This window comes from Triturus cristatus, chromosome 8 (genome assembly GCF_964204655.1).
Source record: "Triturus cristatus chromosome 8, aTriCri1.1, whole genome shotgun sequence".
Classification (NCBI taxonomy): domain Eukaryota; kingdom Metazoa; phylum Chordata; class Amphibia; order Caudata; family Salamandridae; genus Triturus; species Triturus cristatus.
Window position 1 is genome coordinate 506162577 of NC_140591.1, and position 24834 is coordinate 506187410.

The following is a 24834-nucleotide window of genomic DNA, read 5'->3' on the forward strand; positions in this document are numbered from 1 at the left end:
ACAGTGCCGGTTGCTTGTCCGCACTGTGCAATCATTGAAAACAACATCTTGCACAGTGCGAACATGTTACTTCGCAGTTCGCGAAGTGCTACGCGTAGCTCGCGTAGTGCGAGCTTCACTTTGCGTAGCTTCGCGAAGTGCTACTTCGCGAACTACGCCCACCCTTAGTGTTGATGCTATTTTAATTACAGCCTTGGAGCACTATTTTCTTAAATGTCATTCTCCTGTCTCCTGTTGCAGGCAGGACATGCTCTCCCGTAATGCTTTCTTTTGTTTTATGTACCCAGAGCATCACCCCTCAGCTGATATAATGGCGGCCACGCCTTTCTTTTGTTATTTGCAGTGCAGACTGCAGCTTTATTCCCCATATTTATTAACTTTTTTTTATGTTGGCAGCACCTGGGCTTTAGCTTTGAATATCTTAAGCTAAAGCATGGGCACCACGATTACTTCAAAAGTAAAGAAATAGAATAAAAAATGTGAAATTTTTTATATTTCTTTACTTTTGAAGCAAACGTTTCACACAGCACTGGAGCTCCAAAACCCCCGTCTCCACCCCTGCTCATGTAGTCGCACTGACAGCGCAGCCCAAGGGAATTTCCGGTTTGTACATGTCCAGGACAATTTTATGGGCACAGAAAGCAAATCTTTCCCTGTCTAATTAGAAATGCAGCGGGGAATAATGGAGAGCTTCCTATGTTACCCTGTCATATAAAGCTCAGATGTATAGGATATTCAGCCCTTAGTGCAGTAACAGCTCAGGGAATGGCTCAGTTGTAAACAGATGCTTGTTGATGGACTGTCCCGGGTCCTGACACTTTTTTCTAATTTAATTAAATGTCCCGTTTTTTTGAAGAGGGTCAGAGTAGCGCATAGGCAGTGTATGGTTCCATTTTAATGACCCTCTTCTCACACCAGGGACAAGCGTTCTGTGCTTGCAAGAGTCGCCTGCTGTGCTGGATCATTCTCACAGCACAGCAGGTATTAAAGAGGTGTTATTCAGTATCAGTATGCACCAGAGCACCAGGCAGAGCCTATTCTCAACATGGTAGGTTGTTAATAGCAGAGTTGGGTTTACTCCAAGTTGCTCAGCCAGTGGATGGGGGCAGGGTTGACGGGCAAAAGGAGGCATCCTAGATTACACAGTCTAGGGTACAGAAGGTACAAAAGCACAAATTAAAGCTTATCCATTCCTGTCTTTTTCATTTTCTTTCTGGTCCTTGTAATCTTTTTTACCATTATATAAAACACTACAAGTCCAAGAATGCAAAGATATCAATCTGAATGTGACCTAGTCTTACATTTTTTAGATAGAGCAATTTGTACAGACTTTGAAACAATTTTTCATTTTTTTAAAATAAATAACCTTTTCAGTAGATTTGTATATTATGCAGGTGCAGTCCAATGTGTTGGTCTTGTCATTGTGATACTTCAACATGTATGGTAGATAGCAATGTTTAGTCCTACTTCTATGTCTAGCACTGTTACGGTTTTTGGTACTGTTGGACTTGGCCCTTTTTGCAGGGTCCTCCCTGAACTTTTTACCTTCCTCTTAGCCTTTTTTCTGACATGGTATTGGTGGTTTTAGGACTCTGGCCACTTTAGCACTGCTATTCAGTGTAAAGTGCGTGGGCTCTCTGTGATAAATATGGTAAGATTGGTCTGCACCTGTTTGGCTTATTTAATTTACTTGTCAGTCCCTTGTAAAGTGGTATCTCATCCACCCGGGGCTGGTAAATTAAATGCTACTGGTGGGCTTGCAGCACTGTTTGTGCCACCCACCAAAGTAGCCTTTCAAACCTATCTCAGGCCTCTGCCAATGCAGGGCCTGTGCACGCAGTGTTACTGTCGCTGTGATGTGTCACATAAAGTGTGTGCCATGTCTGTGACCCCCCTTTTACTGCATGTCAGTCACCTCTAAAGTAGGCCCTAGCTAGCCCTATGGGCACGGTGCATTGTAGGTAAAAGGTAGGACATGTACCTTAAGTGTGTAACATGTCCTGGAAGTGACAAACAGCCATTTTGGTTTCTCACTGCAATGGGGCTGCCCTCCCGTAGGAATGCATTGGGGATTCCCTGATAAGTGTTTCAGTGGTGATTCCTGATCTGAGAGGAGCAACGTGGTCAAGTTTGGTATGTTTGGAATAGTGATAATAAATGGTACGCAATGGTGTGTGCAGATTTATTATAACTATTTTAGAAATGCCACTTTTAGAAGTGGGTATTTCTGTGTGCTATATGTGTGCCTGCCTGATATGTATTGCATGTCTGGCTTTGGAGTGACAGGGGCTGGGGAAGTTCCAGGGCTCCAGGGAGGGCAGGGTGAGTCAGTGCTAGGCTGAAAAGGACATCTGCATTTGGAGTAGAGGGAGGAGTAGTCCCCTGGCCCTGAATAGGAGGGTGTCTGCCTAGGTCAATGCTGGTGCCGCCCCCCTGTGGTATGTCAGATGGCACAGCCCCCATCTCCCAAAGAAGGATGTGAGCACTGTAAACAGAGTGCTCTAGAACCAGTTGGAACTGGTTCCCCTAAGCCTTGTGCTTTACAGACAAAGAGAAATGTGGTATAAATATAGGGGCTATGACCCCATGTTTGGTGCTGTTCCTGTGCTTACTGGGGCTTGCTGCTGCTGGGGCCCAGGAGGAACCACCACAAGGGCTTGCCACCCTGCTGGAGAACCCTGTGTGCTGGCCTCCCTAGGCCCAGCTATGCCCCTTGGACTTTAGAGGACCCCTAGCGCCTCGTGAGCGCTATATTTAAATTGCCAGGAGAGAGGAGCTCCTATGACTCGCAGCACTGAGCTGCAAGTGCCCTGAGGAGATCCCGGTTCGGGATTCCCCTGTATGGCCCGAGGACAGCGGGAGCCTACCCCACATTATTACCAGTGTAGCGGGAGCCCACCCTGCTTTATGCCATTGTAGGAGTGGGAGCCTACCCCGCATTTGTGTTCGAGGACGTGGGAGCCCACCCCGCACTTTGGTATTGCCGAGAAGGGGTTGCTGCATTTTTGAGCGGCGACCTGGAAGCCAGGCGGTTGTGCCTGCTGGTGGGCAGGGCTGGATTGCAGCAAAGTCCTTGGAGGAAGGCGGGGCCCCCGTGAGCTGGTGGGAGCCCCGCTTGTGGCCAAAGGAAGCCAGGAGAGGTGAACAAGGGTCCCGTGGGTAGGACCACCTAAGGCACATTGTCAGTGCCTGGAGTTGGCCCCGAGCTGTCCCGGTGAGTTTGGGCGGTGCGTGAAGCCTCGTGGCCACTCCCAGAGGCATTGTTGCTGCCAGTGCTGATCTCTGCTTCTGGAGCAGCACCAGAGGAGGACGGTGCCTTGTCCTCAGCCCAGGAAGGACCGGAGGAGTCTGTCGAGGCCCCGGTGAGTGGGGCCGGTCAGGCGCATGATTGGTGCCGAGTGAAGCGCTCCTTGAGGAGCCCAGTGAACGGGGCTCACTGAGGCACTGTGATGCCTGTGCCTATTTTCCTTTGGGGCAATTGTGTATTTAGAGTCCCAGAGTGGGGCTCTCACGGCATAGTGGTGCCAGTTCTTCTTTTGCTCATTCACAGCTACACTACCATTACGGGCAGCTTCAACATGTGGGCCATTTTATTTTAGAAGTCCCAGAGTGGAACTTTAGCCATTTCATTTTGGGAGTTCCTGTGGGGGCTCAGAAGGCACAGTGGTGCCAAGCCTAATTCTCCAGCTGCACCGTGAGAGAGTGCAGACAGCTGCAACGTTTTTGGGCATTCCTTTTGATGGGAGAGAAAGGGGTGAGGTGCACCCCAGTCCCCAGTGCATTACTCACTTTGCTTCACTGCATTGACAGCTACACCCTGATATTTCTGGACATAGAGCATTTGAGCCCCAGTGGAAGGCCAGTAGGCATGGGGTCATAGGTGTGATGGTGAAAGGGCGCAAGCCCCTAAGGTTATGTATGTACCTTGTTGTAGTGTTACTGTGGTGCACTACTGAGTTCCTGCCTGATATGTTTATGCACCATGACTGATGCATAATGATTTTTTACTTATGAGGTGATTACATAATGTGTTTTGGCTGGTGATACCTAATGCGTAATGCGTTTATGCTTATGAGGTGATTGCATAATGTGTTAATGGTGGTGATACCTAATGCGTAATGTGTTTATACTTATGAGGTTATTGCATAATGTGTTTATGCTGTTGAGGCCTAATGCGTAATGTGTTTATGCTAATGAGGTTTGGGCCTAATGTGTTTATTATTTCACAAAAAGAGGGGGGACCGGGAGCTTAGTTAGAGAGTAGGTCCAGTACCCGTGCTCCCTCAGAATCACTTAAATATTACAAGAGGGTAACTGTTCCTAAGGGAATATGGTTGTGTGTGTTCTCTCAATGCGGTGTGGGGAATTTCTCCTTTTGTATATAGTGCCCTCACACACCCTTTCGGGTGTCTTGCTTCATCATAGGGCGTTGCTCCTCGTGGGGGTGGCGCTGCAGTCCCCCACGGGCCCCGCAAGAGGGCTCTTTGGCGGAGATCTTTTGGTTGGAGACGCCGCAGTTGTGCATGGGTGTGTGTGGGCCTATAGGAAGACAAGTGGGTGGTGCGGTTAAAAAATTGCTGGGTAGAGTTACAGACCTTTATTCACAGCTCTACCTGGCAAATGGTTAAAATTAATAATCCTGGAGCTACTCTTAGTGAAAGAAATAAAAGAGGGCAGATCCTGGAAAGTAACTGCTGCTCTCAGGAATGTGAGTGGGGAACCTACTGGTGAGTGGTCAACATGTTTCGCGCTTATGGGTGGGTCCTTAAGGGATCCCAAATGCGCTTCGTCAGGACCTAAGATAATTTAAATAGTGAGTGAAAGTGTTTGTGAGTGAAAAAAATAATAATAACAGGTATCAGTGAAGTGTGGTTCTGTATACCTGTTGTACCTCAATATTAAGGTTGATCAGCGTCTTTGCGCTGAGAGGTTTACCTGTCTTATCTGGAAACCTCACCCCAACCTGGATTGGTAGGGAAAAAGGGGGGAGAGACACACACATGGACAGGGGAGAGAAAAATGCAAAGAAAAGTAACATCAAAGTAAATACTTGTACATTGTATGTTAAGAATGCCATATAAGCAACACAGGATAGTTACAATGCAAGCCATGCTTCTAAAGTCAACATAACATGCGCGTGTGACGGACTCGTTTGTGAGGGCTATGACATCAAAGTGCCTTGAATCCGTTACTGTGCAGTGAGAGTATCGTCGTATTCGAGTGTCTCACTTGTCCAGCTGTTCGTGTGAGGCAAGAACCTTACCCCGTGGGAACTGAAGCTGGCTTTTTCGTGGCTATAACGGGAGACGAGCAGTATCTCTACAGTGGTGTGTTTGTTTGTATGAAGATAACACAAATATCTGTAACCGTGAAACAGTGGTGAAGTAAAAGGTAAAAAACTTGATAACTAGTTGAAGCCTACCCTCAAGTTGTAGGGATTAGGGCTCCATCAGCAAAGTGGAGTTGGCATTAGGAGAGACTAACAGAGGGGGAGACAGAGCAAGATGTCATGATAATCGGTATCTATGTCAAACCCAAAAATGGCGCGGCTAGGCTCACCTCTCTCGTTTGGAAATACTCACACGTGCTCCTTCGCCCGGGACGTAGTGACCTACCCCTTCTCCGTCTATCGCTGGAATGGATAGCGATAGAGCGAAGTCATCCGCTTATATCTGATTACTCGTGCTGCACTGTTCTGATTGGGGTTGTCCCTGGGCGCAGACAAATGATGTCACTACGTTGCGTGGTTGGGTAACTATGGCAACAAGTGGGACGCCATTCGCAGACGTGGTAGCGTCTGGGGAGCGATCGTCAGTCTAATTGTTGTGTGAAAGGTTGTCATGGTTATTCTGGCGATATGTAGACGCTTCCTGATGTAGGACGGAGCGTCGTACAAATTGCGGTCTCTGTTGTCAAAGTATGCCCTTCATATCGGAGACTGGGCTCTGTTTCTTGGGAATCGGTTACTATTATATCGTGTTGGGGTAACTACCCGTATTGACGAAAAAAATGTTCGTGTGTATATTATTGAGTATTAATAAAGTTTTTGTGCGAAAAAGCCAAAGATCATGATATAGGGAGATATGGGGGCTTCTGTGGTGAGCTAGTGATAGATGCAGACTCTGTGTAAATTAAAGCCGTTGTTGTGTCCCATCAATCAAAAATAGCGCAAATATACCACATGTTTTGTCGAGTGAATGGGGGGTAGGTATTTAAGCCTGTATTCAGAATGTCTTATAATGGCTATTATTCTTCGATATTCGTCGTATCGAAGGTTGTTCTGCTTGTATGACAGAGCCAGAAGTCTCAGCAGGTGGGGGGATGCAAGTGGATTTTATGTTAGCTCCACCCATGGAATTTCATCGTTCAGACCTGTTGTATCGCATCTTAGTCTATGGACCCATCGTTGTTCCTGTTTGAACAAGATCTGTTTTGTCCAGTGAGGATTGGAATCAATGATGGTCCATCTTAGACTATTAGCGGTGTGTCCTTCCTCTGCAAAGTGTGTCAACAGTTTTGTGTTGGTCTTGCCTCGTCTGATGGTGCTCTTATGTTCCCCCATGCGGACCTTGACTGCTCTAGTAGTCATTCCTACATACCTCTTGTTACATGGGCATACAATGGTGTAGACACAATTGGTTGTGTTACAGTTAGTGTGTCTCATTTGGCGCCACGGTGTATTGAGGCCTAAGTCGATTTCCTTGGAAACCGTAGTCTCTGCACAGCTCGAACAGGAGCCGCAAGGGTAGTGGCCTACTACAGGTGGTAGAGACCAGAGTGTGGTTTGGTGTGTGGTTAGTGGTTTTGGCCTTGTATGTACTAGATGGTCTTTCAGATTCATTGTGCGTTTGAAAGCGAAAAGGGGTGGTGGACCTGGTTCAAACAAACCGGAATTTAGTATAGGCCAATGTCTTCTGATTGCTCTTTGCACATTATTCGAGCTCGGAGTGAATGTGGTGACACAGGTCATTGTGTCTAGTACAGGTTTTTCTTTGGTCTCGAGCAGTGCAGCCCTAGTGCTGTTTTTGGCTCTCTTGTGTGCCTGACGAATAATGTTCTTCGGATAGTGCCGTTTTTCCAGATTATCTCTGAGGAGATCTGACTGTATTTCAAATTCTTTGGTGGTGTCACAGTTCCTTCGGAGGCGTAGGAATTGGCCGACCGGTAGGTTATTCCTGAGTGCCCTGGGGTGGTGACTGTCATAGATAAGGAGATTGTTCCTATCCGTGGGTTTTTTGTAATTGGTAGTGTGTAGACATCCATTATCCAAGGAGATGAGAAGATCCAAAAATGGAATGGATTGACGCGACCTGGTGCTGGTAAACTTCAAGTACGGGTTCAGAGTATTAACCCAGTTACAGAATTCAGTGCACTGGTCTCCATTCCCTTGCCAAAATACGATGACATCGTCTATATAACGACGCCATAGCAGAATGTGCTCCTTAAATGGGTTGTTGTCTCCCAAAATGTGTCTCTCTTCGAAGTGAGCCATGTAAAGGCAAGCCAGACTCGGCGCGAAGGTGCTTCCCATGCTCGTGCCTTGTATCTGATGGAAGAGTTGATTTTTAAAGGCAAAGAAATTCTCCTTCAGAGCCAGGGAAGCACAGTCGCAAATGAAGGAGATTGGTGTTATATAGGGCCATGGTACGATTTTCCGGAGAGTGTCTTCTAGGACCTCCAACGTGGCATCCTGCGGGATATTCGTATAGAGGGCTTCAACGTCCATAGTTACCAGGAAGTCTATACGATTAACGTCAGGGAATTGATCGATGAGATTTAGGACTTCTGTGGTATCTCTCAGGTAGGTAGGTGTCTGGCTCACCAAGGGGCGCAGGTAAAAGTCGCAAAATTTACTCAGTGGTTCTAACACAGAGTTAATACCAGAGACAATCGGTCTGCCGGGAGGGGGGGTGACCCCTTTGTGGATCTTGGGGAGAGTATAAAAGTATGGGGTCCGAGGTTCTTCTGTCGTTAGGAAGTTGGCTTCTTGTTGTGAAATCCAGCCTTCAACGGATGCCTCGTTGACCATGCTCTTGATCCTTGTAGATAGACGTTGAGTGGGATCTTCTGTGATCACTTCATAGTAGGTAGTATTGTTCAGCTGGCGAGTGCATTCTCTGTCATAAGAATCTTGATCCTGGATGACGATGGCACCCCCCTTGTCTGCTGGTTTTAGTATTATCTCCCGATCATCTGTGATGGTACGCAGGATGTGTCTCTCTTTCTTGGACAGATTGTCGTATGGTTGCTTCCTGTCAAGTGTTGCTATGTCTTTCAAGACCGCCTGTTCGTAAGTAAGGACCTCGTGCGGTGTCATGGCCATAGTAGGGGTGAATTTAGATGGTTTCTTCAAACCCGTCTCTGTAGGAGGATTATCTGGTTTTCCTTGAAAGAAAGCTTTGAGTCTAACTTTGCGGAAAAACTGATGCAGTTCTTGGTGTAACTTGAAAGAGTCTTCTTTTGGTGTGGGAACAAATCCTAAACCCTTTTCAAGTAGCGTGGTTTCTTTCTCTGTAAGTGGTCTGGAAGAGAGGTTCACCACTAGGGTTTCTGGCCTCTCGCTTGGCTCCGTAGTGTCATCGGTTCCTGATCTTGCCACTGTACTTTCTTGTAATTTCCTCTTCTTCTGCCTCTTCCTTTGCCCCTCCCTCTGTTGTGAAAAGGTGGGTTCGGGAATTGCTGGAATTGTGTAGGCAGAAGATGATGAGTTGGAGGTACGTGCCACATGGGTGGAGGGCCCATCCATTGTCCCGGGTAGTTCGGTGGTTGGAACGACGGGTGTGTGAAATGGGGTGGTGGTGGAGGATTCTGAAATAAGGGAGGGCGTATTTGTTGAGGAGCCCCTCTGGCGTACTGTGTGTACCGCTGTCCTTCATAACTAGAATCACTGCCGAATGATCCTGTCCTACTGGATCTAGTGCTGCTTCCTTCATCCGAGGATGTGTCATGATTCTGGAAAACATAGTCTTCCTTCGTATAAGGGTATACCTTTTCTTTGTTGAACCGTTTTAAATCTTTTTGAAGTTTTGTGATTTTTTGTTGAGTCAGGAAATCTTTATGTTCGTTCATTTCCTCATTAATTTCCGCAAGTCTAGACTTGAATGAAGAAATGGAGATGCCTGTTTTCAAGCCATTTTCAGCTATAGTGATCTGGATGAGAAGCTCATCTGAGAGACGTTTGGCCGTATTAATTATTAGCACGAGCCAGTCTCGTGTACACTTCCATGCTATTTGTGACCATTCCGTACGGAATGTCAGGTCTTCCAAAAAAATTCTAGGTGGTAAGGTGACTAGGAGACCGTTGGGTGCAACGTTCGCTCTCAGATATTCCGTCATCATTAATCCATGTAGGGCTGTCTTGATTTGTAGTTTCCTAAGTGACTGTAGAGATTTCCAGTCGTCTGCTTTGCTGCCTGTAGCAGCGCTGCCATCATCTCCTAGTAGTGAGGGTGCCCGAAGTATTTCAGCTATTGTGTCATCATCAAAGCTGAGGCCAACGGTATCCATGTTGAGTGTGAGTACTCGGAACATGTGTTTATGCCTAATGTCATGCTATGATGTTTTAGGATGGTGTCTAATGCTAATGTGATAATGCTTAGGTCATTTTGGTACCATTAGTTACTGGTTGTGTTTTATATATACTACCTGCATTCTGATGGTTCTGACCGTGGCCTGATTGGCCTGGTCCTGTATATAATCTCCTGTGAATATTACCTAGTGCCAGTTGGCACAGTGTATTATGTGATTATGTTTCTAATGTGCTTATTATAATACAAAGGCTATTTTCGATATGACCTTGTGTGGAGTTTCTTTTTCAGTGTGCCTAGTGTGTTGCTGCTGTGTGAGTGTGTTGCGCAAACGCTTTACACTTTGCCTCTGGGATAAGCCTGACTGCTCGTACCAAGCTACCAAGGAGGTGAGCAGGGGTTATCTTCAGCGTGTAACTCCCTTGCCCTGACTAGAGTGGTGGTTTCTGCCTGGCTTAGGCGCATTCCCTAGCCAACCAGAAATCCCATTTCTAACATTGGTTGTCAGAGGTGAGGCTAGGACTTGCGTTTGTGCAGTGCCACAGCGACAACTGGTTGCACTATAAACTCTGCATTTAGAGAATCACAGGTTTGGGGATTATTTCAACTGATTATGTTTCTCCTAAAAGTGTCATTTTTTTAATTGTGTTCTCCTGTTGCACTGTGGGTTGTGTATCTTGCCAAGAGAGGGCTAACCTATAATGAGGATCACTTTTTGGAGTACACCCGGGAGGAGAACGAAAATGACAGGGTGGGGACAACAGTAGGTGGGGAGGATCCCATAGATAGGGAGTTCTGGTGTCTGGCGGTACCTCTCCAGTTGGGAGGGTGCAGAAGTCCAGATTGATGGGTGAGAGGGGGATGTGTTTCCCAGTGGGAGAACCAGTGGGTCAGGGACCAGCCAGAAGGGCTGAGTCTCCTAGAAGTGACCATGGCAACACCACTTCTGTAATGTGGGATCTTTGCGCACTGTCAGATGGACAGGGGTCGGGAGATCTGTGCCAGGCAGACTGTCACACAACATATTAGTCATGTGTTACCCTTGGGAGGGATACTGTGTGAGTTCCTAGAAGTCCTGGTGTGCCAGGCAATTGCTCAATGGCAGGATTCTTCCCCAAGGTTGGGAGGCTAGGTTCAGGTTCTGCCTGACTTGGAGGGAAGGACATCTGTAATCAGTGTCCTGACCGGTTTGGCTTCCAGGAATACCACTCCAGGTGGGAGGGTGCAGAACTCTGGAAGGGGGTGCAGAGGGAGGGAGCCCTCTCCTCTGACCCTGGTGTAAGGACGTCTCCAAGGGCCTGAGTGAGCTGGCCTCCTGTAAGGAAGTTTCAGCTGGTGGGAGGGATGTGTTCTGAGGTGCCTCTCCAAGGAGGAGGGTACGGAACCCCAGAAGAAGAGGTAGGGGGAGGAGAGCCTCGCCCGTGACTTCTGGTCAACCTGAGAGTGCAGGCCCTAGGTTGTTGGATCAGTGGCAGTTTATAATTACACTGATGAGGGGTAGAGTGGAGAATGGGTACTATGTGCCTGGGGTTACTACCCCCCACTCTGTAAGTTTGCAAGGAACAGATACATCTGGATGACCTTGGGCCTGGTCCAGGCCGTGGACAGCAAGGGAGTACCAGTGCGGTAGCCCAGTTGGTCCTGGGAGCTTTTACAGAGGGAACCACATGGGTTCAGAGTGGCATAGAACTGGAGGGTGTCCCTGCAGTTGCAGGCCCACGCCCGTGTTCTATCGCTCAAAGCAGGGAAGCCCATCCAGGTGGTGATTGGTCTGCCCTGCGTTTTGCATGGAAGGAGGTTGTGTTGGACTTGCCCCTTTTTGCAGGGTCATCCCTAAACTTTTTGCCTTTCTCCTTGCCTTTTTTCCGACATGGTGTTGGTGGTTTTAGGACTCTGGGCACTTTAGCACTGCTGTTCAGTGTAAAGTGCGTGTGCTCTCTATGATAAAGATGGTAAGATTGGTCTACACTTGTTTGGCCTATTTAATTTACCTCTCAGTCCCTTGTAAAGTGGTATCTCATATACCCAGGGCTGGTAAATTAAATGCTACTGGTGGGCTTGAAGTGCTGATTGTGCCACCCACCAAAGTAGCCTTCCAAACCTATCCCATCTATCTAACACCCTAATTACACCTTTGCAAATAACTTTGAGAAAGAAAGCCGTGAGTTGGAAGATTTGGGGTCATGTGTGTTCCAGATGATAATTTCACCATCAGTCAAAGTCCTGCATTCAAACCACATAAAACAGACTTGGACACTGTGGTAAATGGATCAAAATTCCGTAAGATGGGTAATAACTCACTATGTAATAAGCATGCTGTACAAAGTTCTACAGAAAAAGACACATGACGGAGTTCTTTCTTTTATTAATGTGTGAAGGGCATATCCTTACCAAGTGCATTAATGCTTGGCCGTTTATATAATGTATTATGCAATTTTAAAAGTATTATTTATAGGCGTTTGTGTGCCATGGAAGGCAGCCCTCAGCAGTACACCACATCATTACACTCTACTACAAACCACTCAACAACACAAAATACCATTTCACATAAATCCAATCCAAAACCCACAATCCCACTCCACATAATTCCAATACACACAATACCACGGAATTACTATCCATATAATTCCACAGCACACCATGCCACATAATTCCAATACACATATCCATTCCACTCCACACAATTACACGACTAACTAATTCAATCCAACTCACCTAATTCCACAGCAAACTACATACATATACTCCATAACACATAAGTAAAAAACATTGCCATTTACAATGCCAATAGCTACAACTCCAACAAATGCGATACCTATTACATTTACAATGCTTGTTTTCTCTGGCGACCACCGATTCAAGGATGATCTTTATGGACTTGGACAGGATTACAAGTAAGGTGCCCTGACGAATTTAACTCAGTTAGAAGCCTTTGTCTGAAGCTCTGGGTTCCCAAGGAGGTTCAGTACTGGGGATCCACCTTTCTCCTTTGGACGTGATCCCCGCTGAATAGAAAGCCCGTAAGGGACAGACATGCGACCTCCAATAATATTTACGGGCCGTCGAAATAGTTGCAACATCCTGAGCAGGGCCGGCTCTAGGGCGGTGCAAACGGTGCCACCGCACCGGGCGCTGACTTGGGGAGAGGGCGCCATGTTTATTGTTTTAAAGGCTCCAGATGCCACGTTCCTTGTCCGAGCAATTTCCAAGCATCATTAAAAATGTCACGATAGATAACTCTGGTGATTAATGTTGTTCCTGGTGAGAGACCTGAGCTTTGTCTGGGGAAAGTTTCAACTCATCATAGACAAGAAGGTTAATATGCCTGCTGCAAAGAACTTGTCCCATTCTGCATACACTATAAATAGGTCAAGGAGTTATCGCTTTAGTCATCAAAGACCCTGTTGTTGCTTGCAGTTTAAAGCTAAAATCCTAATATAGAGCAGTGAGCTATTAACTGCCATCAAAGAGGTCATGCAAACTGCTAGAAATATACTACAGCTACATGTTTTTTGTCCATTCTTTCCTTATCCTAGTATTGCAAAAATGTTTCATTTGGGTAGAAATCAACTCTTATTAAAAAGCAAAACCCCTAACAATGATGTTACATTTAAAAATTCTTAATTTGTGCTTTTCCAGACCAAGGACTTTTAAATGATACTGCCTACCAGTATGAATGACATGTGACTCCTACACATTGCAGTCCTCTGTCTTAGGTAACATTTCCTATACACCGATTTACACACGCATGATTGTGCAACGTATGTGTGAATTAAAGTGTGCTGCCACCCTAAACTGGTATGGGGGTGGTAGAAAACTAAACGAATCTAAGCGACAGTGGTTATGGTGACCTGGGGGGGATTGTCAAATGGTGGTAGTGAAGGAATCCGTGGTGAGGTGGTCATGGGGGGGGGGGGTGCCAACAAACATTGTCGCACAGGGCGCCATCAGTACTAAAGCCGGCCCTGATCCTGAGAGAATGGGAGTGCAAGATAAGTCCAGATACTGGAAACCTACTGGGGATACACAACTGAAATGGACTCTGCCTTTGTCAGCGACATCTACACCGTGCTTATAATGCCACTTGCTATGATCATGTACCTGGTTGCAAGCAGGGAAACAAGTTAACAATTGATGGAGATTTAAAAAACATACAGGTAAATGGTTAAGCAAATATTTTGACATTGTCAAAAAAAGACAAATGAAACTCCGAATCTCTGCTACTCATGGGCGTGAAGCGGGGAAAGTGCCCTATTGCACATACTTGAGAGGAGGCTGTTCTCTGTCACATCCCATTCTTTGCCCACTCCATCAACCCCTGGTGCGAGGCTTGCTTTAAATGCACGCGACGTCCTCCTGAGTGTCCGCGCGGCAATCAGCAAAGCGACAGATGCATTCCATGTCCGTCTCCATTAAATCCCTTGACTTTAGGAAGCAATGCCGATTATACATATCTTGCAGCCATCAGCTCCGGGAAGGTACCGTAAGCCCCCATTAGACATGGCCGTGTGTGTGTGTTTATGTCTTAAAGAAACTCTTAGTCTCACTGAAGTCCAATTTCTTAATGGCTTTAAAATTTGAGTATGCAAGGCCTTTCAGAGGAACTTTAGGTGCGTGAAGTGGAGGGGTTTATGCCAGTGTTGATTGCTGTTATTTGTTTGTCAACACCTATTCACGATTACAGTGGTTGATGGGAAATGTATTGCAAGGACACGCTGAAAGCATTGTATTTTACGGCCCTGAACATATAAATAGTGTAATGCTGCATGGTCTTGTAAGATCTCTCAGTCGGTTAGACACTGCAAAAACAAGCTCATGCTTTATAAAATTTAATGGGAAAACATAAACTGTCTTCTAGATTTACACAGATTTAGTGATGAGGAAATACATTGGAAATGTTTTTTAATGTTTCTCAGCTAAGATAATTACACACCAAAGATATAAAGTTAATATTTGCATGTTCATATGTAGCTGAATAATGCTTTCACTGGCTTTTTGTGTGTGAATGATATACCATGCAATTATTTTTTTTTAGAAACGTTTCCAAGCAGTTTAAATATGTGTATGTCAAATGTTATCAAATAAATAGTAGGGCAATGAATTCCTAGGGCAATGAATTCCATTAGTCCACTATATAGTGTGCAACCCACATTTTTTGAATTCTATGCGCCACCCCCTTCTGCACATCTTTGTCGTCTTGCTTGGTAATGGGACATCCTGATTATAGTGACCTAGAAGAGGCACTCGGTAGTGCTTGAATACGCACCATTGTAATAAACAATATTAAAATAATCAACCTCACCCACTTTTAAGTAATGAGTAATGCCATCCCTGCGCCCATGCGCAGGGCACGGTACCCAAATTATGAATTCATGTGACTCATATGACGCACACCTAGCCATGAAGCATCAGCGTGTTGTGAACAATGTGTGGTCCACAGTGGGTGATACAGGTGAAAAGGGGGAATAGAGAGAGCTGAGCTTGGAGCTGGACTATGGCATCAATGGTGTAGGTTTACAGAATGGAGAAGAAGGCTGTTCGAGTGAAGCTCCCGAAAGTAGAAACAAAACGCTTAACGTAAATGCTCTGGGTTAGGAGTAGGGATTTTATACCAGTGCAGCATGAGCCATACCTTAAATTAAAACCAGGGGGCATATTATCAAGCCAGGCGATAAAATTATCACCGCTTTAGCAACAGAACGGCGATAACGGGCTTGATAATATGCTCTATGGAATTCCAATTGAAGCCCATGTTAGATGTGAAGGACATCTAACATGGGCTTAAATAGGAATTCCATAGAGCATATTATCAAGCCCATTATCGCCGCTTTAGCGGCAGTTTTCTGCCGCTAAAACGGCGATAATTTATAATAGCGTCTCCAAATCCACATTTGAATGGAAAAAAATAAATATTTAGAAAACATTATTTAATAACCCTGCCCCAAAATGGAATTCAGAAACCATCGCCTCAAACCCTTAAAGGCCAGTCCAAATAGGCATTGGCAGTGCCATTAGGTCTGGCTTTAAACGAATGGTGTATGGTAACGTGAAGCACTGCAGGTAGATAGCATGGGAGTGAATATGTATTTATGTGGAAACAGATAATTGTACAATATTATCGGTGTAGGTAAACGTCAAGTGAAAGTTGCACTGTTAAGTCAAATCTAAAAATCCATGTACTTACTGCCCCCTCCCATCTGTGCTGCAGCCAGAGAAAAACCCCATAAATGATCTTGTTATCCAAGGCACCTTGTGATCATTAAGATATCAGGTGTGTACCCCTAGAATTCAAGCTTAGGCAGTTGAATAAATAAACAAAATGATTACAGCTGTGGGGAGGGCAAGCACTTTATTTGAGGAAGCACGCAACATTTGCCCAGTCGTTGCTCAACACTAAAATAATAAAAGCTTACACAGAGGTTCTCTTAAAAAGGTACAAGTCTCCCAATCTCAATTCTCTCAGTCCACACACACAAAAGACACCTATGGGTGCGTGAAAAGCAAACTCAATATTGAGATATCAAAAGACACACAATTGATGGACGGAATGCAGAACAAATCAAAACATTCTCCCCAGTCAAGAGATCTGGGTTAAATCCATCATTCTTTTGCTCACCATGCCACCCAGTTTAGACCTGGCCATATGCATATCAGTCTTGACCCTGTGCCTCATGGGAACAGTCCAGCCTGAACTGCTAAGCCAGGTCCTCACTGGACCGGACACAAGCATCCTAGGACCGGTTTCGGAGTTTCACCCCTCTTCAGCCAGGATAGCTTGAATCCAGTGGCAGAGTGAGCCTGGGACCTACATGTAGGCATACCCGGCGAACTTAGGTTGAGAAAGCAAAAGACACACAATTGATGGACGGAATGTAGAACAAATCAAAACATTCTCCCCCAGTCAAGAGATCTGGGTTAAATCCATCATTCTTTTGCTCACCATGCCACCCCAGCTTAGACCTGGCCATATGCAAAGCAGTCTTGACCCTGTGCCTCATGAGAACAGTCCAGCCCGAACTGCCAAGTCAGGTCCTCCCTGGACTGGACACAAGCATCCTAGGACCGGTTTCAGGGTGTCACCCCTCTTCAGCCAGGATAGCTTGAATCCATTGGCAATATTGAGATATGGCATCACCTCCGTCCCTTCCAGACTCATCTGACATTTAGGTAGCAGTTTGGTACACCCAACTCTAAGCAATATTTGTAAGCTCTACTTTTATTTAAAGTATGGGAGAAACTTGCATTTGAAACAGCTCAAAGCATTCCAGTCTGAGTACACAAAAGTCAGCCCCAAGGTGGTGCTAAATTTTCCTTCGCAGAAAGCCTAATTTATTACAGACTTCTGCCTACATTGTAACATCCTCTAGAGTAGGCACTCTTTAATGGTAACCCTTAAAAAGGGGTTTCTCACAAAAGTTAATATACAACATTCCTATCCATTAGCTCATATATTAACAGTATTACAGAATGACATACACCTACTTGACTCACTTCTTGATCATCTATATACAGTGTTATAATTATCCCTATGTCACTTCACCCATCCTAGCTTGGCATCTAATCCAAGCACCACGTTTTGTGGAAAAGTCCAGAAATCTGCTACTTCGCGTGGTTTCCATACAAATCAATAAAGGCTAAATACATGGGAGTTCTAATTCACATTTACGTTTTTGTCGATCTTAATCACTACTATTGTCAAGGTATCAATTTGCTGCCATCTTTGCTCTGCAAGATCCTCACCCTATTCAACTTCACCCATCGTGTGAAGTGGATAAGGTCATTGTTAATGACACCGCTCAACTACTTTAATGTGGCATATGCTCTACTTCCAAAAAATCATCTGAAACAATCCAACAATCACAAATTCAAGCTCCCAGACTTTGCTTCAATTTACAAAAGCATGAACAAATAAACCTAACAATTAAAGTTCTTCATTGACTGCCAGTAAATGAAAGATTAAAGTCCTTTGTATGGGATATTAATTGCACAGGATACTGCGGTACAAGCAGAATATTCCACTCGTTCTATCTCAATAAGGACGCTCTAGTCACTTTTGTCTTATCAGATTACTCAAAAGGCCATCAATCAACAATAACATGAAAGCACTCCCTGGGAGTTTGAAGCCCAACGATGCAGAATGATTTAAACCCAGCCTTGAGAACAGAAGTCCCCAACAGGTACCACAGAAAATTCCTTCTAACGTGAGCTAATAAGGCTAGTATTTTATTAGAGCACACATCTGAAGGGATCCAGTGATCAGTACTAGACTGTGTTCATGTCCCACAGAAGACTGGCCCTTTGATAATCCACAAAGGATTGTAAGGATCCTGCAAGCCAGTGAGGATGTACAAGAAAATATGGAGGCATGAGGTCACATGTCAAACACTTTTATAAGGTTATTAAATTGCAAGGTGATTTGCCATAGCCTTTTAAAATAGTATTTACATGATATATTGTTCCATATAGTAAGTGGTACACCAGTTTCCATTGAGTTTTAAGCTTTTCCTCATCCGGCGTCAGTATGTCGTTCATTCCTGCTTTTTTGTCATTCTGGGACTTGACCCACCGTAAATCACCAAATGCAACAAAAAAAACTACATGTATTCGGTGCTCAATTCTGACCAAGGACGGTCACTAAAAAGTAACAAGCATTTGCAATGCAATCGGTCTCGCCTTTGGGACCTTATATGACATTAGCCTGGATGCTGAAACATCTACCTTTCTTTAACATGGAGGTAAAGACAGTATCAAACAGCGTGACACGCCAGGTATGGGAACACATGGAGAGAAATGTTGCCTTTCAGTGGGAAATGGTTTAGTCTAAAGCTCTGTTTTTAATATAAAAGTAGGGCCTTTGGTGGTCATATCACTGAAAATACAAGATTTGAAAAAAATATTATTGTCTACGGGTGCTCGTGGAAGACAATTTCTATGGACTGGAATCTAGAGAATGCTAAAATGATTCTGGTATTTCACTGACCTCTGCTGGTCGTTTTCTATCAAGAAAGTTCAATAGAGGCAGTTGCCAGAAAAATAAAAAATCCCTCACCAGAAAGCAATTCTAGTATTTTACTGACCTCTGCTGGTTGTTTTCTATCAAGACAGTTAAATAGAGGCAGTTGTGGAAATATGGATTTTTCTGGTCAGTTATGTCCCCTATCTTGGACCCCAACGGTTCCATGTGCATGTCACAAGTACATGTATGTTCCCTCCAGTTCCAGTTATGAAGACGCAAACACATGCGCGTCCACCGTCAACATGTCCTTTGACAGATCCGCCATGAATAGGCCGGATATTCCATTCCTAAATATGAAAGGCCATCGGCTTTATATGGTTCACTTATGCCACTTTACAGTCCAGGCAAGTAGGCCCTGATTCTGTCATCAAAACTCCTCTTGCCTTCTGCCTCTGAAAGCTCCAGTCCGAGCCTGCATCTGTGACCATGAACTTTGTCTCATTCTCTGCGCAGCTCACGAAGCCTGACATCAGCCCATTCTCTGCCAAGAACTGTATTTCACCTTCGAATTATCTGCCTCCCCCTCAGCCGATGCATTCCTGCCTAGTAGTTTAAGTAAACATTCTTCCAGTTACCAAGCAAAAAGGCCCAACTTCTCTGTCCTCATGCAAGTAATTCATAGCCCTGTTACCATGGAATATTCCTACCCCCTCGCATTCAGTGTAGACACTTAGACGCTTGTACACGCACGCACAGTCAGTATAGAATAGATTCTGTCCGAGAGTCCTTCTTTTGTGGATAACATAGTTCTTTAAACATAGGATGTTAGATATGATTTGGGATTAGGTTGACTTGACCCCCCAGACTTCTCGTCTCCACATATAGAGCTAAATGTCAAATCCCCGTCACCCCCTAGTTACACGTCAATTACACGTCATACTGCTGCGCGCGCATTTAGGCCAAGTATTATCTTATAGATCCACCTATGTATGACATCATAACCAATCATGTTCCTTTTTACTCATTATTACACCCATTTTCGGTTACGCAGACCAAACGTCAATTTCCTTATCAATTGTTACGCCTACTGTATTCACTTCATTATAATGTATGTACTATAAAAGTTACTTCTTGTCAATAAAGTATGTACTTCACTTCCTGAACCCCCGTGGTGATGGAACTTGAAGCATCCGATTATAATCGATTATTGGAATAAAGCCCATTCCGAAACTCTAATATCACGGATTCTGCCTCTCATTTTACTGAGCTATTTTATAATGTTTCTGTATCAAATTCAGTCCCGGTAAAGGAATTTTTATTTACCACATGATGGCGCCCGAACAGGGACACTTTCTCATCTCACGCGCCGGCGGTGAGTTGCAGGCCCGGTCTCCTGCCACAGCTGGACGGACAATAACGCGTACCAGCAGGATTTCCTGTATCTCCCTCCGGTCAAGCGGGGGCGACTGAGACTGCGATCAACACCCAGACGAGGCGGTGAGAAGTGCGAAGTATCCCGACCAGAGCCTAGCTGAGAGAGCAAGATCCGAGGCATACAGAGACCCACCAGTTCGAAGTCAAGCCCAGTTTCCGACGAGTCGAGTCAAGTCCAGTCCGGTTCAAGTTCAAGTTACCGAGGCCTTCCGTTTCCGAAGCTACCCGGTGAGTACCATTACTGGGGAGGCATTTCTGACGTGCACATAGGTTGTGCCGGTCAAGACGGGTTTGGGTACACAAATCTGGTCTGCACTGTTTCAGCAGTGTATATGTACTGTTTAGCAGTATATCAAGTATTCCGAAGTATCTAGTTATTGTCGAGAATTATGCTTGGTGATTTAGTTTTGCAGACGATCATCATTGTTGTTCATTTAAATGTTAAATGTTTAATGTGTTAAAACGTCCTGCATATTGTGGTATGAATGACTGTTCATTATTGTGTTTTTTGTATTAGGTGTGTTCAAGATTAAGTATCAGATCAGTTGTCAATATGCCGCTCTTCTCGAAATTAAGACAGATCACTACTAGAAAGGGGGTACTTGAAGAAGCCGTCCCTATTCCTCCTAGGGATACTCCAGGGCACTTCATGTATCACAAACATGGCTTAGACGCTATATTATTTCTTGATTTATGGGTAGACTACACCAAGGGATTACCAGAAAGTCAGAGATGGCCCGCAGCGGGAACCTGGGATGCAGAGTGCATCATGAAAGTCGAGGAAGAGTTATGGAAAAGGAAAGTCAGACAGTCACAGAAAGACGCCGTTGAGTTATGGCGTAAAGAATCTCATAGACGTACAGAAAAAGCACGTAGACAGGAAGAGAAGAGTAAAGAGAGTTCAAACAAAATTCAAGAAAATCTATTAATTGAGGAAGGTATCCGAGTGAAATCAGAACAAGTAGACAGACAAAGAAATGCCCTTATGAATGGTATGTATCCCCTTCTGGCCGAAGGATTACCTAAGGCTACTCCAGAAATACCGAAAGACTTGCCACCCCCATTATTCCCAATCAAGGTACATCCTAAGGGGCATCCTAGAACCGCAGAAGATGTTTTTCTTTCCTCATATTTAGATGACGCAGCTCCCGAGTATACTAATTCCGTCCCACGTAGACCGCATACCAGGGAGGTCCAACGCCAAGATCCAGCACCCGTATCCCTACAGCAACAAATCGAGTCACAAGTTCCGGCAAGCACATCTGTTTCTGCATCTGTTCCTACAGGTACTTCTATAGCTGAGTCCACACCTATAGTTGCTGTGTCACGTTCGACGAATCCTTTCACACCCGACGCCCCAGACGGGGCCACGGGAGGTGCTACCAATATTTTTTCTACGCCACCTAGAATAAATAAACTTATTTTTCAAGAGTCAGCGCATTCACGTACACCCAAATTCGTAAGTGATCGTACGCTTAAGGAACTTCTTATAGATTGTAGATATGACCCGGTGCTCGGTAAAGAGGACGAAATGATCCTGGCATCATTACGTATCAGACGAGCCGCAGGGTATTTAGCGAAGCTACCAGGAATGACTGCGCATCTAGATAAAATATATCATTTTGTTCAAACAGGGCGAGATCCAGAATGTATTAACAGAGCTATGGAATACCAGAAAGTAGAGATACAGGGGGAACTGTTACGTTTCCTCATAAACTGTGTGATCAGAAATCAAGACCGACCGGGGGTAGATCCGGAAGCAATGAAAATTCTTACAAAATGGAGCCAGAATATATCAGAAGGGAGACACGATAAGCAAAATTGTATAATAGCCATGTGCCGAAAGATCCGTAAAGAAATAGAACGCCTACACGAGGAGAGATTAGAGACAGACGAGTTCGAACAAAGCGAGGAAGAAGGGTCAGGACTGCCCGCAGGACAGTCGGACACCATAGCCTATGTAGGTAGAGGAAGATCTTGCAATAGGGATCAGACTAGATGTCATACTGACTCAATACGTCCAATATGTCCAGATAATGACAGGAATTTCCAAATACCTATAATTAACATAAGGTCTAACGAGCATTCGTTCCAAACAGCCGACAAACTACTCCGAGAACGAAGGGGTTATCATTTTCTCGATTCTATGGATGAACAAGATTTAGCAAGGGCAGCTGTCCATTGGGTGGACAGTCCCGGAAAATATAGTGATGAGACAGTAGTACGCACATTTTTGAATCTCACCCCAGATGAGCAGAGGTTAGCTGGGATTTATATGATTCAACAACTCATTATACTATATCAGAGTCAGCATTCGGACCCTGGTCCCTTACCTGACATATTGACTGAATTGCTTATGAATAAATGGAGAGGTCCAGGTACTAAATTAATTAAAGAAATTCTAGTATCAAGAAAGCAGTATATTCTTTTTGTATGCTCAGAGCATGTCTCATTGCCTGTCAAGGAAAGAACCACGTATCACCTGGATAGACAGAATCCCTTACGAGAAGTACACCCAATAAAAGGCGAGGACAATCAGTTTAAACGCGTATTTGTATATACGCCCATATCGAAAATAGAATTGTTAGAAATGAAGAAAGTGGTACCCAGTCATGACAAAGACCCAGCGGGTTTTCACCGAGAAATTAAAGACATGTTACTCATGGGAGAGTATACCTACCCCGACATTATGACAATATTAAAGGTGTTGATGCCTGCTGGCATTTATGAGAAACTCAAGGAAAAAGAGTGGGAGGTAGGTGACCAAAAGATAGAATGGTCAGCATTAGAAGCAGAAGAAAGGGCCCGAGGTCCAGGTTCGGGGCTTGGGGACAAAACTAAAGCACTACCAGGTCTACTAGTACAGGTACTGCCACGTTTATTAACTACGAAAAAGGAAGATTGGGGTACAATTTCAGCCTGTAAACAGAAGCAAGATGAAGACACTAGCGATTACTATGCCCGATTCGAGAAATGTTTTGGTATAAATAGTGGCATAAAAGCAAGTAGCGAATCATACCCGCATCTGTTCGTAACAAAATTAGTGGAAAATGCCCTGCCCCCAGTAAAGAATAGAGTATTAAAATTCGAGAGTACCTGGCAAGGTAACACTCCAACACAAATGTTACAAATGTTACAGTACCACCACAATAGAATTAGAGAGGAACAAGAACATGAACACAGACGCATGAAAGACACAAAAATGAAAATGCTAGTTTCCCAGACAGTTCCAGCTGAAGGACATAAAAAGGGTATGACACATTCCGATTCAGCAGGACCTGTAAAAGGGACATGCAATTATTGTAAAAAGCCAGGTCATTACGTACACGATTGTCCAGTGCTAAAACATAATATCGCCATAGGTAAAACACAAGAAAGATCACGGCCACTAAGACAAGATCAGAAGGAACAAGGAGCTATGCAGCATGCCCAGGCCATGCCAGCCGCACAACAGCCAATACAGTTTGTGCCAGCTGCACCACCGTTGCCTGTTGCTGCCACACAGACAACAACACGACAAATGTATCAGACCGCACAGTATGAATATCCCGAGTATCAGCGTTACGCATGAACTAGCCTAGAGAGGGAAGTTGACTTACCCCTTATCGAGATTCCTGTAGATCAAGAAGGACCTTATGTACATAGTGAATTATTAGGTCAAGATAGAACATTTTTACTCGATACAGGGGCAAGTCGAACAACTATAAAACGTAGTGAAGTTCCAGGGGCACCCCTCTCAGGCTCTCAGAATATTTCCCTTGGTTTTTCAGGAAAACCTATTGTTAATGAAGTATCACAGCCTCTTCCACTTACGATAGGACCTCTGACCCGAACTACAGATTTATTGCTTACTAAATCATGTCCAGAAAACTTGTTAGGAATAAAAACGTTGAAAGCCCTAGGAGCCATAATATGTTGTTCTCCGGAAGGAGTAAGGTTGTTTTTACGTGATTTTAAAGGTCACTATGTATCTAGAGACATGGATCCCCGACTGCAGACTTTACCTACACATCTATGGGCACAAGGCCCTACTGATGTTGGTTGCATGAATATTACACCATATCGAGTCACACTAAAGGCAGGAGTGGTGCTACCACAAATGCGACAATACAAGTTACCACCAGATGCTGTAGCGGCTTTACTACAAATCATTGACGAGCTCATTGCCCAAGGAGTAGTTGTAGAAACAGACTCCAATGTATGTAATTCACCGATAATTCCGATTCTTAAACGAACAGATCCTACAGCTCCGCCAGTATATCGATTGGTTATTGATCTGCGCGAGTTAAACAAATGTATTGTGCCACAATTTCCTGTGGTCCCAGATATCTCGTCATTATTGACAGCTATTGATTCCGAAGCCACATTCTTTACTGTAATTGATCTCAAAAATGCCTTTTTCAGCGTCCCAATAGATCCGGAAAGCCAATATTTGTTCGGATTTAGTTTAAATGGGCGTAGCTTTAAATTCTCCCGCGCACCTCAAGGATTTACAGAAAGCCCCAGCATCTATAGCCAAGCACTGAAACGAGAACTTGACAGTATCCACATGCCAGTTAACACCGCCTTGCTTCAATACGTCGATGATCTGCTGATCACCGCCCGAAGCGAACCCGAATGTGAAAAAGCATCACTGACAGTTTTACAATTTCTAGCCGAAAAAGGGCACAAGGTGTCCCCTTCTAAGCTGCAATTCTGTGTCCAGCGAGTTGTTTATCTTGGACACTCGCTGTCCAAGGAGGGAAGGCAGCTTACACCCGACCGCATTCAGTTAATAGCTAACATGTCAATACCCAAGACACAAAAGGAGGTGCGGGCTTTCATAGGCCTCACTTCATATTGTAGGCAGTGGATCCCTCAGTATGCATTTCTAGCAAAACCACTCATTCAGTTAACCATACAGGAGGCAGCCACATC